Genomic DNA, 14,202 nt, shown 5'->3' on the forward strand with positions numbered 1-14,202 from the left:
TGCTCTGAAACAAGAGAAGCCACTGCAATGAGAAGCCCACGCTCACTGCAGCTAGAGAAAGCCCATGCACAACGAAGACCCAACGCAGCCAAAAAAATAAAATTAATTAATTATTTTAAAGAAAGGATTATAAGAGAGTACTATGAACAACTGTATACCAGCAAACTGGATAACCTACATGAAGTGGACAAATTCCTAGAAACACAAACCCTTAAAACTAAACCACAAAGAAACAGACAATCTGAATATTCCTTTAACTAGTAAGAAGATGGAACCGGTAATTAGAAATCTCCTCATAGGGGCTTCCGTCGTGGCACAGTGGTTAAGAATACGCCTGCCAATACGGGGACATGGGTTTGAGCCCTGGTCCGGGAGGATCCCACATGCTTCGGAGCAACTAAGCCTGTGTGCCACAACTACTGAGCCCTGGTGCCTAGAGCCTGTGCTCCGCAACAAGGGAAGCCACCACAATGAGAAGCCCACGCACCACACCAAAGAGTAGCCCCCACTCGCTGCAACTAAAGAAAGCCTGCACGCAGAAACGAAGACCCAATACAGCCAAAAAAAAAAAAAAATTTCCTGACAAAGCAAAGCCCTGGACCCAGTGAATTCAACCGAACATTTAAATAAGAACTAATACCGATCTTCTTCAAACATTCAAATAAATTGAAGAGGAGGGAACACTTCCTAACTCATTCCATGGAGTCAGCATTACCCTGATACCAAAGCCAGACGAAGACAATACAAGAAAACTACAGACCAATATCCCTTATGAGCACTGATGAAAAATCCTCAACAAAGTACTGGCAAACCAAATTCTGCAGCATATTTGAAGAATTATACACCATGACCAAGTGGGATTTATTCCCAGAATGCAAGAATGGTTCAACACATGAATATCAATCAATGTAATAAACCACATTAACAGAATGAAGGGAAAAAAAAAATCACATGATTATCTCAACTGGTTCAGAAAAGGCATTCGGCAAAATTCAATACCCTTTCATGATAAAAACGCTCAATAAGGTAGGAATACAAGGAAAATATCTCAAAATAATAAAAGCCATATATGAAAAACCCATTTGGGACTTCCCTGGTGGTCCAGTGGGTAAGACTCCATGCTCCCAATGCAGGGGGCTCGGGTTCAATCTCTGGTCGAGGAATTAGATCCCACATGCATGCCGCAACTAAGAGTTCACATGCACAACTAAGAAGTCCACATGCCACAACTAAAAACATGCAGCAATGAAGACCCCACGTGCCACAACTAAGACCTGGTGAAGGAGGGAGGGAGGGAGGAAAGGAGGAAGGGAGGAAGGGAGGGAGGGAGGGAGGGAGGGGGGGGGGAGGGAGGGAGGAAGGAAGCCCCACAGTAAACATCATACTCAAAGGTAAAAGACAAAGTTTTTCCTCTATGATCAGGAACAAGTAATGATGCTTGCTTTCATCACTTCTTTTCAACACAGTACTGGAAGTTCTAGCCAGAGCAATTAGGCAAGAAAAAGAAATAAAAGGTATCTAAATTGGAAAGGAAGAAGCAAAATTATCTGTTCTTAGATGATATAATCTTATATATCGAAAACCCTGGGCTTCCCTGGTAGCACAGTGGTTAAAAATCTGCCTACCAATGTAAGGGACACAGGTTCGAGCCCTGGCCCGGGAAGATCCCACATGCTGTGGAGCAACTAAGCCCGTGCACCACAACTACTGAGCCTGAGCTCTAGAGCCCCCAAGCCACAACTACTGAGCCCACGTGCCACAACTACTGAAGTCTGTGCACCAGAGCCCATGCTCCACAACAAGAGAAAGCCACAACAATGAGAAGCCCGCGCACCACGACGAAGAGTAGCCCCCGCTCACCACAACTAGAGAAAGCCCGTGCACAGCAACGAAGACCCAACACAGCTAAAAATTAATTAATTAATTAATTTAAAAAACAAAGGAAACCCTAATGATTCTACCAGAACAAAAACAAAAACTGCTAGAGATAATAAATGAATTCAACAAAGTAGCAGGACACAAAGTCAACACATGAAAATCAGTTGCATTTCTATACACAAACAGTGAACAACCTGAAAAGAAAATTATGAAAACAATTCCATTTACAATAGCATCAAGAAGAATAAAATACCTAGGAATTAACTCAATCAAAGAGGTTAAAGTTTTACACAATGAAAACTATACAACATTGCTGAAAAAAATTAAAGAAGACATGAATAAATGGAAAAACATCCCATGTTCATTTATTGGAAGATTTATTATTGTTAACATGTCAATACTACCTAAAGCAATCTACAGATTCAATGCAGTCTGCATAAAAATCTCAAAGACATTTTTTGCAGAACAGAAAAATCCATCCTAAAAGTCATATGGAATCTCAAGGGACGCTGAATAGTCAAGACAATCTTCAAAAACAAAGAACAAAACTGAAGACCCACGCTTTTAAATTTCAAAGCTTACTACAAAGCTACCGCAATCAAAACACTGTGGAACTAGTACAAAGACAGACACAGAGACCAATGGGACAGAATAGAGAGCCTAGAAATAAACGCTTGCACATATGGTCAAAGGTTTTTGTTTTGTTTTCTTTTCTTTTTGACTGTACCACACAGGGATCTTAGTTCCCTGATCAGGGATTGAACCTGGGCCCTGGCAGTGCAAGTGCCAAGTCCTAACCACTGGACTGCCAGGGATGATATTTAACAACAATGTTAAGACTATTCAATGAGGACAGGAGAGTCTTTTCAACAAATGATGCTGAGAAAACTGGATAACTACATGCAAAAGAATAAAGCTGGACCCTTACCTAACACCATATACAAAAATTAACTCAAATGGAGAAAAGACCTAAATGTATGATTTTAACTATAAAACTCTTAGGTAATCTTTTTTTTTTTTGGGGGGGCCACCGCCGTGAGGCTCGTGGGATCTTAGTTCCTTGACCAGGGACTGAACCCAGGCCCTCTGCAGTGAAAGCGCTAAGTACTAACCATTGGGTAATCTTAATCAAAATCCCAGCAGGTTTGTTTTTTTTTTTTTAATTTTGGGGGTGTGGTGGGTAGAGATTGACAAGCTGACTCTAAAATTCATACAGAAATGCAAAGGACCTAGAATAACCAATACAATCCTAAAAAAGACCCACACTATCAAATATCAAGATTTATTATAAAGAAATTGTAATTAATGCAATGTAGTAATGGTACTAAGACAGAACAAATAGTCCAATGGCACAGAATGAAGAGTTAGGGAAGAGAGCCACAGATATATGGCTGGTCACCTGATTTATGACAAAGGCACCAATGTCGTAGAGTAGAAAAATGATGGGCTTTTCAATAATGGTACTGGATCAACTTCTATCCATAAGAAAACAAAATGTATCTTAATCTTTACCTTTAATTCATATACAAAAATTAATTTGAGATAGATCACAGACCTATATGTAAAAGGTAAAGTAATAAAGCTTCCAGAATAAAACACAGGAAACTATCTTCATAACCTTGGAGCAAGCAAAGATTCTTGAAAAGGTATGAAAGCACTTTCCATGGAAAACAAGACTGATAATTTGGACTTCATTAAAATTAAAAACTTCCATTTATCAAAAGACACAATTAAGAAAGTGAAAAAGCAAGCAACAGACTAGGAAAAGAAATGTCATTTGCCATACACATATCTGACAAAGGACTTATATCCAAATATTAAAAACTCCTACAAATCAGTAAGAAAAAGAGACAATTTAAAAATTGGTCAAGAGATGTGAACAGAGACTTCACAAAAAGGACAGCCAAATGTCTGATAAACATATGAAAAGATGTTCAACATCACTGGTTATCAAGAAACAACAATTTAAAAAAAAAGAAAGAAAGAAACAACAATTTAAAACCAGTGTGATACCTCCACATCCCTGTCAGAATGGTTAAAATTAAAAGACAAGAACCAAGTGCTGGTATTATTGGTGAGGATGTAGAGTAACTGGAACTTTCATATATGGCTGGTCAGGAGTAAAAACTGGTACAGCTCCTTTGAAAAACCAGCAATTCCACTCTGAGACATATAAACATATACCAAAAACATGTGAATCCTTCGTCCATCAAAAGATATGTGTAAAAAAAAGCATACAGCAGCTTTACTCGTGATATTTGAAAACTGGATACAAACCAAGTGTCAATGAACAGAACGACAGATAAAGAAATTGTAGTAAATTCATATGATGGAATATTATATAGCAATTTTTTTCAAACTACAAAAAAACCCAAACTGGATGAATTTCACGCTCATGTGTTAAATGAAGCTAGACAGAAAACAGAACACTTCGTATGAGTCCATTTATTAGCAACTCATGAATAAAAAAACTAATCAATGATAATAAATGGTCAGAAGCACAGTTACCTTTGGTTGGAAGATATAAACTAGGAAGGGCACAAGGGAGTCTTCTGGGGTGCTTAAAACATTCTATACCTTAACCTGTAGTTTTACGTGTGTGTGAGTATGTGTGTGCGTGTGTCTGTGTGTGTATGAAAAATTCATTGAGCTATACATGTTAATATTTGTGTACTTTAATGATGCATTCCCATACAGCAGTAAAACATTTTTTAAAAGTCTGCACATACAGAAAAAAATCAAGGCATTTTTCCCAGGCTTGAGAACCAAGCACACCACTCTTATGTGTAATGGTCAGATTGGTCTGGAATGGCAATTGGTGTCATCCTCTTTCTCTTTCTGAATATTAAAAAATTCTCAGAACATCCAGTCCCTACCATCAGGAAACTTACACAAGCCGCTTAGATAGCCTCATCCACCAGAGGGCAGACAGCAGAAGCAAGAAGAACTACAATCCTGCAGCCTGTGGAACAAAAACCACATTCACAGAAAGATAGACAAGATGAAAAGGCAGAGGGCTATGTACCAGATGACGGAACAAGATAAAACCCCAGAAAAACAACTAAATGAAGTAGAGATAGGCAACCTTCCAGAAAAAGATTTCAGAATAATGATAGTGAAGATGATCCAGGACCTCGGAAAAAGAATGGAGGCAAAGATTGAGAAGATGCAAGAAATGTTTAACAAAGACCTAGAAGAATTAAAGAACAAACAAACAGAGATGAACAATACAATAACTGAAATGAAAACTACACTAGAAGGAATCAATAGCAGAATAACTGAGGCAGAAGAATGGATAAGTGACCTGGAAGACGGAATGGTGGAATTCATTACTGTGGAACAGAATAAAGAAAAGAATGAAAAAAAATGAAGACAGCCTAAGAGACCTCTGGGACAACATTAAACGCAACAGTTGCATTACAGGGGTCCCAGAAGGAGGACAGAAAGAGAAAGGACCAGAGAAAATATCTGAAGAGATTATAGTCAAAAACTTCCCTAACATGGGAAAGGAAATAGCCAACCAAGTTCAGGAAGCACAGAGGGTCTCATACAGGATAAACCCAAGGAGAAACACGCCGAGACACATAGTAATCAATTTGGCAAAAATTAAAGACAAAGAAAAATTATTGAAAGCAGCAAGGGAAAAATGACAAATAACATATAAGGAAACTCCCATAAGGTTGACAGCTGATTTCTCAGCAGAAACTCTACAAGCCAGAAGGGAATGGCATGATATACTTAAAGTGATGAAAGGGAAGAACCTACAACCAAGATTACTCTACCCGGCAAGGATCTCATTCAGATTTGATGGAGAAATCAAAAGCTTTACAGACAAGCAAAAGATAACAGAATTCAGCACCACCAAAACAGCTCTACAACTAATGGTGAAGGAACTTCTCTAAGTGGGAAACACAAGAGAAGAAAAGGACCTACAAAAACAAACCCAAAACAATTAAGGAAATAGTCATAGGAACATACATATCGATAATTACCTTCAACGTGAATGGATTAAATGCTCCAACCAAAAGACACAGGCTTGCTGAATGGATACAAAAACAAGACCCATCTATATGCTGTCTACAAGAGACCCACTTCAGACCTAGGGACACATTCAGACTGAAAGTGAGGGGATGGAAAAAGATATTCCATGCAAATGGAAATCAAAAGAAAGCCGGAGTAGCAATACTCATATCAGATAAAACAGACTTTAAAATAAAGAATGTTACAAGAGACAACGAAGGACACTACATAATGATGAAGGGATCAATCCAAGAAGATATAACAATTATAAATATAATGCACTCAACACAGGACCACCTCAATACATAAGGCACCTGCTAAAAGCTATAAAAGAGGAAATCGACAGTACCACAATAATAGTGGCAGACTTTAACACCTCACTTACACCAATGGACAGATCATACAAAATGAAAATAAATAAAGAAACAGAAGCTTTAAATGACACAATAGACCACATAGATTTCATTGATACTTATAGGACATTCCATCCAAAAACAGCAGATTACACTTTCTTCTCAAGTGTGCACAGAACATTCTCCAGGATAGATCACATCTTGGGTCACAAATCAAGCCTCAGTAAATTTAAGAAAATTGAAATCATATCAAGCATCTTTTCTGACCACAACGCTATGAGATTAGAAATGAATTACAGGGAAAAAAACGTAAAAAAACACAAACACATGGAGGCTAAACAATACGTTACTAAATAACCAAGAGATCACTGAAGAAATCAAGAGGAAATCAAAAAATACCTAGAGACAAATGACAATGAAAACACGATGATCCAAAACCTATGGGATGCAGCAAAAGCAGTTCTAAGAGGGAAGTTTATAGCTATACAAACCTACCTCAAGAAACAAGAAAAATCTCAAATAAACAATCTAACCTTACACCTACAGGAACTGGAGAAAGAAGAACAAACAAAACCCAAAGTTAGCACAAGGAAAGAAATCATAAAGATCAGAGCAGAAATAAATGAAATAGAAACAAAGAAAACAAGAGCAAAGATCAATAAAACGAAAAGCTGGTTCTTTGAGAAGATAAACAAAATTGATAAACCATTAGCCAGACTCATCAAGAAAAAGAGGGAGAGGACTCAAATCAATAAAATTAGATAAGAAAAAGGAGAAGTTACAACAGACACTGCAGAAATACAAAGCATCCTAAGAGACTACTACAAGCAACTCTATGCCAATAAAATGGACAACCTGGAAGAAATAGACAAATATTTAGAAAGGTATAACCTTCCAAGACTGAACTAGGAAGAAATAGAAAATATGAACAGACCAATCACAAGTAATGAAATTGAAACTGTGATGAAAAATCTTCCAACAAACAAAAGTCCAGGACCAGATGGACTCACAGGTGAATTCTATCAAACATTTAGAGAAGAGCTAACACTCATCCTTCTCAAACTCTTCCAAAGAATTGCAGAGGAAGGAACACTCCCAAACTCATTCTATGAGGCCACCATCACCCTGCTATCAAAACCAGACAAAGATACTACAAAAAAAGAAAATTACAGACCAGTATCACTGATGAATATAGATGCAAAAATCCTCAACAAAATACTAGCAAACAGAATCCAACAACACATTAAAAGGATCATACACCATGATCAAGTGGGATTTATCCCAGGCATGCAAGGATTCTTCGATATACGTAAATCAATCAATGCGATACACCATATTAACAAACTGAAGAATAAAAACCATATGATCATCTCAATAGATGCAGAAAAAAGCTTTTGACAAAATTCAACACCCATTTATGATAAAAACTCTCCAGAAAGCAGGCAAAGAGGGAACCTACCTCAACATAATAAAGGTCATATATGACAAACCCACAGCAAACATCATTCTCAATGGTGAAAAACTGAAAGCACTTCCTCTAAGATCAGGAACAAGACAAGGATGTCCACTCTCAGCACTATTATTCAGCACAGTTTTGGAAGTTCTAGCCACGGCAATCAGAGAAGAAAAAGAAATAAAAGGAATACAGATTGGAAAAGAAGAAGTAAAACTGTCACTGTTTGCAGATGACATGATACTATACATACAGAATCCTAAAGATGCTACCAGAAAACTACTAGAGCTAATCAATGAATTCGGTAAAGTTGCAGGATACAAAATTAATGCACAGAAATCTCTTGCATTCCTATACACTAATGATGAAAAATTTGAAAGAGAAATTAAGGAAACACTCCCATTTACCACTGCAACAAAAAGAATAAAATACCTAGGAATAAACCTACCTAGGGAGACAAAAGACCTGTATGCAGAAAACTATAAGAAACTGATGAAAGAAATTAAAGATGATACCAACAGATGGAGAGATATACCATATTCTTGGATTGGAAGAATCAATATTGTGAAAATGACTATACTACCCAAAGCAATCTACAGATTCAATGCAATCCCTATCAAATTACCAATGGCATTTTTTACGGAACTAGAACAAAAAATCTTAAAATTTGTATGGAAACACAAAGACCCCGAATAGACAAAGCAGTCTTGATGGAAAAAGACAGAGTGGGAGGAATAAGACTCCCTGACTTCAGACTATATTACAAAGCTACAGTAATGAAGACAATAGGGTGCTGGCACAAAAACAGAAACACAGGGCTTCCCTGGTGGCGCAGTGGTTGAGAGTCCGCCTGCCGATGCAGGGGACACAGGTTCGTGCCCCGGTACGGGAAGATCCCACATGCCGCAGAGCGGCTGGGCCCGTGAGCCATGGCCGCCGAGCCTGCGCGTCCGGAGCCTGTGCTCTGCAACGGGAGAGGCCACAACAGTGAGAGGCCCACGTACAGCAAAAAAAAACAAAAAAAAAAACCAGAAACACAGATCAATGGAACAAGATAGAAAGCCCAGAGATAAACCCACGCACCTATGGTCAACTAATCTATGACAAAGGAGGCAAGGATATACAATAGAGAAAAGACAGTCTCTTCAATAAGTGGTGCTGGGAAAACTGGACAGCTACATGTAAAAGAATGAAATTAGAACACTGCCTAACATCACACACAAAAAATAAACTCAATATGGATTTGAGACCTAAATGTAAGACCGGACACTATAAAACTCTTAGAGGAAAACACAGGAACAACACTCTTTGATATAAATCACAGCAAGGTCTTTTTTGATCCACCTCTTAGAGTAATGGAAATAAAAACAAAAATAAGCAAATGGGACCTAATGAAACTTCAAAGCTTTTGCACAGCAAAGGAAACCATAAACAAGACAACCCTCAGAATGGGAGAAAATATTTGAAAATGAATCAACGGACAAAGAATTAATTTCCAAAATATATAAATAGCTCATGCAGCTCAATATTAAAAAAACAAACAACCCAATCCAAAAATGGGCAGAAGACCTAAATAGACATTTCTCAAAAGAAGACATACAGATGGCCAAGAAGCACATGAAATGCTGCTCAACATCACTAATTATTAGAGAAATGCAAATCAAAACTACAATGAGGTATCACCTCACACCAGTTAGAATGGGCATCATCAGAAAATCTACAAACAACAAATGCTGGAGAGGGTGTGGAGAAAAGGGAACCCTCTTGCACTGTCGGTGGAAATGTAAATTGATACAGCCACTATGGAGAAGAGTATGGAGGTTCCTTAAAAAACTAAAAATAGAATTACCATATGACCCAGCAATCCCACTACTGGGCATATACCCAGAGAAAACCGTAATTCAAAAAGACGCATGCACCCCAATGTTCATTGCAACACTATTTACAATAGCTAGGACATGGAAGCAACCTAAATGCCCATCAACAGACGAATGGATAAAGCAGATGTGGTACATATATACAATGGAATATTACTCAGCCATAAAAAGGAACGAAATTGGGTCATTTGTTGAGACGTGGATGGATCTAGAGACTCTCATACAGAGTGAAGTAAGTCAGAATGAGAAAAACAAATATTGTATATTAACGCATATATGTGGAACCTAGAAAAATGGTACAGATGAACCAGTTTGCAGGGCAGAAATTGAGACACAGATGTAGAGAACAAACGTATGGACACCAAGGGGGGAAGTGGTGGTGGGGTGGTGGTGGTGGTGGTGAATGAATTGGGCGATTGGGATTGACATGTATACACTGATGTGTATAAAACTGATGACTAACAAGGACCTGCTGTTTAAAAAAAATAAAATTAAATTTAAAAAAAATTCTCAGAATAGTGTAGAAATCTTACAAATATTCTTCTTAGTTCCTGGAGAGGGGCCACCTCTGCTGGTGGAAAAAATGTGGTCTCAGAAGTGGGCATGCACAAATAGAGTGTTCCATACAAAGCATACAGCTCTGCAAGTGTGGTAGAGTATGTACAATCAGGAATGTTTCTTTTTCAATTTGGCATGACCTGCTCTCATCATATAATGCTTATTTTCCTCTTGATATTAGAAAAAGAAAAAGAACTTCTGGATAAAGACAATGAAATGAAGTAGTATCACAATCTTCTTCCCCTAATACCTAACAAAATTAACAAAATGTATATGTGTGGGGGGTAGGAAACAGCCAAAAATCTACCAGTAATAACCAAATAAAGAACAACTTTGAGCTATAAACTTCAAAAGGGCAAGGGGGTGGTGAGGACTGTGAAACAGAAGACTCTGATGCAGTATGGCAGAGCTGCTAACCAATCCATACCTTCACTCACCAGGAACGGTAATAGGAAAAGTGAGCAAATAAAATTAAAGAGTAAATTAATGGAATAAAAGTAATAAAGTGGGAAAATAAAATAGTAGAGAATGCTAACTAATTTGTAGCAAAGTAGATCAAAGTTCTAAGTAGGCAACTCTGAGGCAAGTCAAGGAAAAACTCTGCCTCACGAAGAAAAGATCCTGCATTCTGCTCCAGAGCCTTTGGCAGAGGCAAAAAAGGTCAGAAGTGCTTTCATCTTCCAGAACTCTGTGTTGTACAAGAGGAACAAGCAAAGATCATGAAAATATGATACATACTAACATACAGGGAGTCGGCCACATACATGATATTGTTCACTTTCTTGAGCCAAACCCAACAAGGCCTATCCTAAACTAATTCTCTACCTCTTTACCCCAATCGCCTCAGGCTATAGACCAAAGCTCTCAAACAAAATGGGAGGAAAAGACAAGGCAATTAGGCAACCATAATATACATGGTTTGTTTTTTTTTTTTTTTTTAACATCTTTATTGGAGTATAATTGCTTTACAATGGTACGTTAGTTTCAGCTTCACAACAAAATGAATCAGTTATATATATACATATATTCCCATATCTCTTCCCGCTTGCGACTCCCTCCCTCCCACCCTCCCTATCCCACCCCTCCAGGCGGTCACAAAGCACCTGAGCTGATCTCCCTGTGCTATGCGGCTGCTTCCCACTAGCTATCTACCTTACGTTTGGTAGTGTATATATGTCCATGCCTCTTTATCGCTTTGTCACCGTTTACACTTCCCCCTCCCCATAGCCTCAAGTCCATTCTCTAGTAAGTCTGTGTCTTTATTCCTGTTTCACCCCTAGGTTTTTCATGACATTTTTTTTTTTAAATTCCATATATATGTGTTAGCATACGGTATTTGTCTCTCTCTTTCTGACTTACTTCACTCTGTATGACAGACTCTAGGTCTATCCACCTCATTACAAATAGCTCAATTTCGTCTCTTTTTATGGCTGAGTAATATTCCATTGTATATATGTGCCACATCTTCTTTATCCATTCATCCGATGATGGACACTTAGGTTGTTTCCATCTCTGGGCTATTGTAAATAGAGCTGCAATGAACATTTTGGTACATGACTCTTTTTGAATTATGGTTTTCTCAGGGTATATGCCCAGTAGTGGGATTGCTGGGTCATATGGTAGTTCTATTTGTAGCTTTTTAAGGAACCTCCATACTGTTCTCCACAGTGGCTGTATCAATTTACATTCCCACCAACAGTGTAAGACGGTTCCCTTTTCTCCACACCCTCTCCAGCATTTATTGTTTCTAGATTTTTTGATGATAGCCATTCTGACTGGTGTGAGATGATATCTCATTGTAGTTTTGATTTGCATTTCTCTCATGATTAGTGATGTTGAGCATTCTTTCATGTGTTTGTTGGCACTCTGTATATATTCTTTGGAGAAATGTCTATTTAGGTCTTCTGCCCATTTTTGGATTGGGTTGTTTGTTTTTTTGTTATTAAGCTGCATGAGCTGCTTATAAATTTTGGAGATCAATCCTTTGTCAGTTGCTTCATTTGCAAATACTTTCTCCCATTCTGAGGGTTGTCTTTTGGTCTTCTTTATGGTTTCCTTTGCTGCGCAAAAGCTTTTAAGTTTCATTAGCTCCCATTTGTTTACTCTTGTTTTTATTTCCATTACTCTAGGAGGTGGGTCAGAAAGAATCTTGCTGTGATTTATGTCATAGAGTGTTCTGCCTATGTTTTCCTCTAAGAGTTTGATAGTTTCTGGCCTTACATTTAGGTCTTTAATCCATTTTGAGCTTATTTTTGTGTATGGTGTTAGGGAGTGATCTAACTTCATACTTTTACATGTAGCTGTCCAGTTTTCCCAGCACCACTTATTGAATAGGCTGTCCTTTCTCCACGGTACATTTCTGCCTCCTTTGTCAAAGATAAGGTGACCATATGTGCGTGGGTTTATCTCTGGGCTTTCTATCCTGTTCCATTGATCTATCTTTCTGTTTTTGTGCCAGTACCATACCGTTTTGATAACTGTAGCTTTGTAGTATAGTCTGAAGTCTGGGAGCCTGATTCCTCCAGTTCCTTCTTTCGTTCTCAAGATTGCTTTGGCTATTCGGGGTCTTTTGTGTTTCCATACAAATTGCAAAATTTTTTGTTCTAGTTCTGTGAAAAATGCCAGTGGTAGTTTGATAGGGATTGCATTGAATCTATAGATTGCTTTCGGTAGTAGAGTCATTTTCACAATGTTGATTCTTCCAATCCAAGAACATGGTATATCTCTCCATCTATTTGTATCATCTTTAATTTCTTTCATCAGTGTCTTATAATTTTCTGCATACAGATCTTTTGTCTCCTTAGGTAGGTTTATTCCTAGATATTTTATTCTTTTTGTTGCAATGGTAAATGGGAGTGTTTTTGTTTTTATTTAAGGAAAAAAGTAGGAAATTATGCAAAAGACAGTTGAAAATACAATAAAAATGAAAACAAAACCTCCCCTCAACACACACACACAGGAAACAGAACACAGAAATTGACTGCTGGTGAATGCTCCACACTAAAAGATTCAAGAATATAAATTCAATAAATCATGAGACTAAATATAATGATAAAATATCCAATGAGTGGTAAGTGGAGCCAAGGAACCAATTTAAAATTCAAAACACAAAACACAGTCGCAGGGGGCTTCCCTGGTGGCGCAGTGGTTAAGAATCCACCTGCCGGGCTTCCCTGGTGGCGCAGTGGTTGAGAGTCCGCCTGCCGATGCAGGGGACACGGGTTCGTGCCCCGGTCTGGGAAGATCCCACATGCCGCAGAGCGGCTGGGCCCGTGAGCCATGGCCACTGATCCTGCGCATCCGGAGTCTGTGCTCGCAACGGGAGAGGCCACAACAGTGAAAGGCCCACGTACCGCAAAAAACAAAAAAAGAATCCGCCTGTCAATGCAGGGGACACGGGTTCGAGCCCTGGTCTGGGAAGATTCCACATGCCGCGGAGCAACTAAGCCCGTGGGCCACAACTACTGAGCCTGTGTTCTAGAGCCCGCAAGCCACAACTACAGAAGCCCGCATGCATAGAGCCCGTGCTCCACAAGAGAAGCCACCGCAATAAGAAGCCTGTGCACCGCAACGAAGAGCATCCCCCACGTGCCGCAACTAGAGAAAGCCCACGGGCAGCAACGAAGACCCAATGCAGCCATAAATAAATAAATAAATAGATAGATAGATAGATAAATAAATAAATAGGTTTACTAAAAAAAAAAAAAATACATTAAAGTATCCCGAGAAAAGAACATAGATATGGAGGACTGACAAAGACGTCAACATGTGAATAGTAACTGGAGCCTCTGAAGTAAAGACAAAACATATAGAACAGGAAATATATAGATACGTAATGTAGAAAATTTTTCTTGCAGGAAGGAAGAATCTCAATTTGAAAGGGAGCATCATAGGTAGTGGGGAAGACTGAAAAAGAAACATCAACCTCCAGACATACTCTGGTTAAGTAATTTCAAGTATAATGAATGACATAATTTCTAAAGAAACAAGTTAGAAAAAAAAAATAAGTCACTCACAAGGAGAATATAAAACACTGATAATATTCAAAGTGTTAGTCTCCCTT

At 38.4% G+C, this 14,202-nt stretch overlaps 1 protein-coding gene and 1 non-coding gene across 8 annotated transcripts in view; both read right to left on the reverse strand.

The window, feature by feature from the left end:
* The window catches only part of NFATC3 (nuclear factor of activated T cells 3), a 136,310-nt gene that overhangs the window by 71,503 nt on the left and 50,605 nt on the right, over nucleotides 1-14,202 (reverse strand). The window lies entirely within an intron of this gene.
* TRNAA-UGC (transfer RNA alanine (anticodon UGC)) lies at nucleotides 2,622-2,693 on the reverse strand. Its single transcript has one exon. It is a non-coding gene; the product is annotated as a tRNA-Ala (tRNA).

Source organism: Aethalodelphis obliquidens, unplaced genomic scaffold (assembly GCF_003676395.1).
Source record: "Aethalodelphis obliquidens isolate GAN/ISIS:26980383/991018 unplaced genomic scaffold, ASM367639v1 scaffold20, whole genome shotgun sequence".
NCBI classification, from domain to species: domain Eukaryota; kingdom Metazoa; phylum Chordata; class Mammalia; order Artiodactyla; family Delphinidae; genus Aethalodelphis; species Aethalodelphis obliquidens.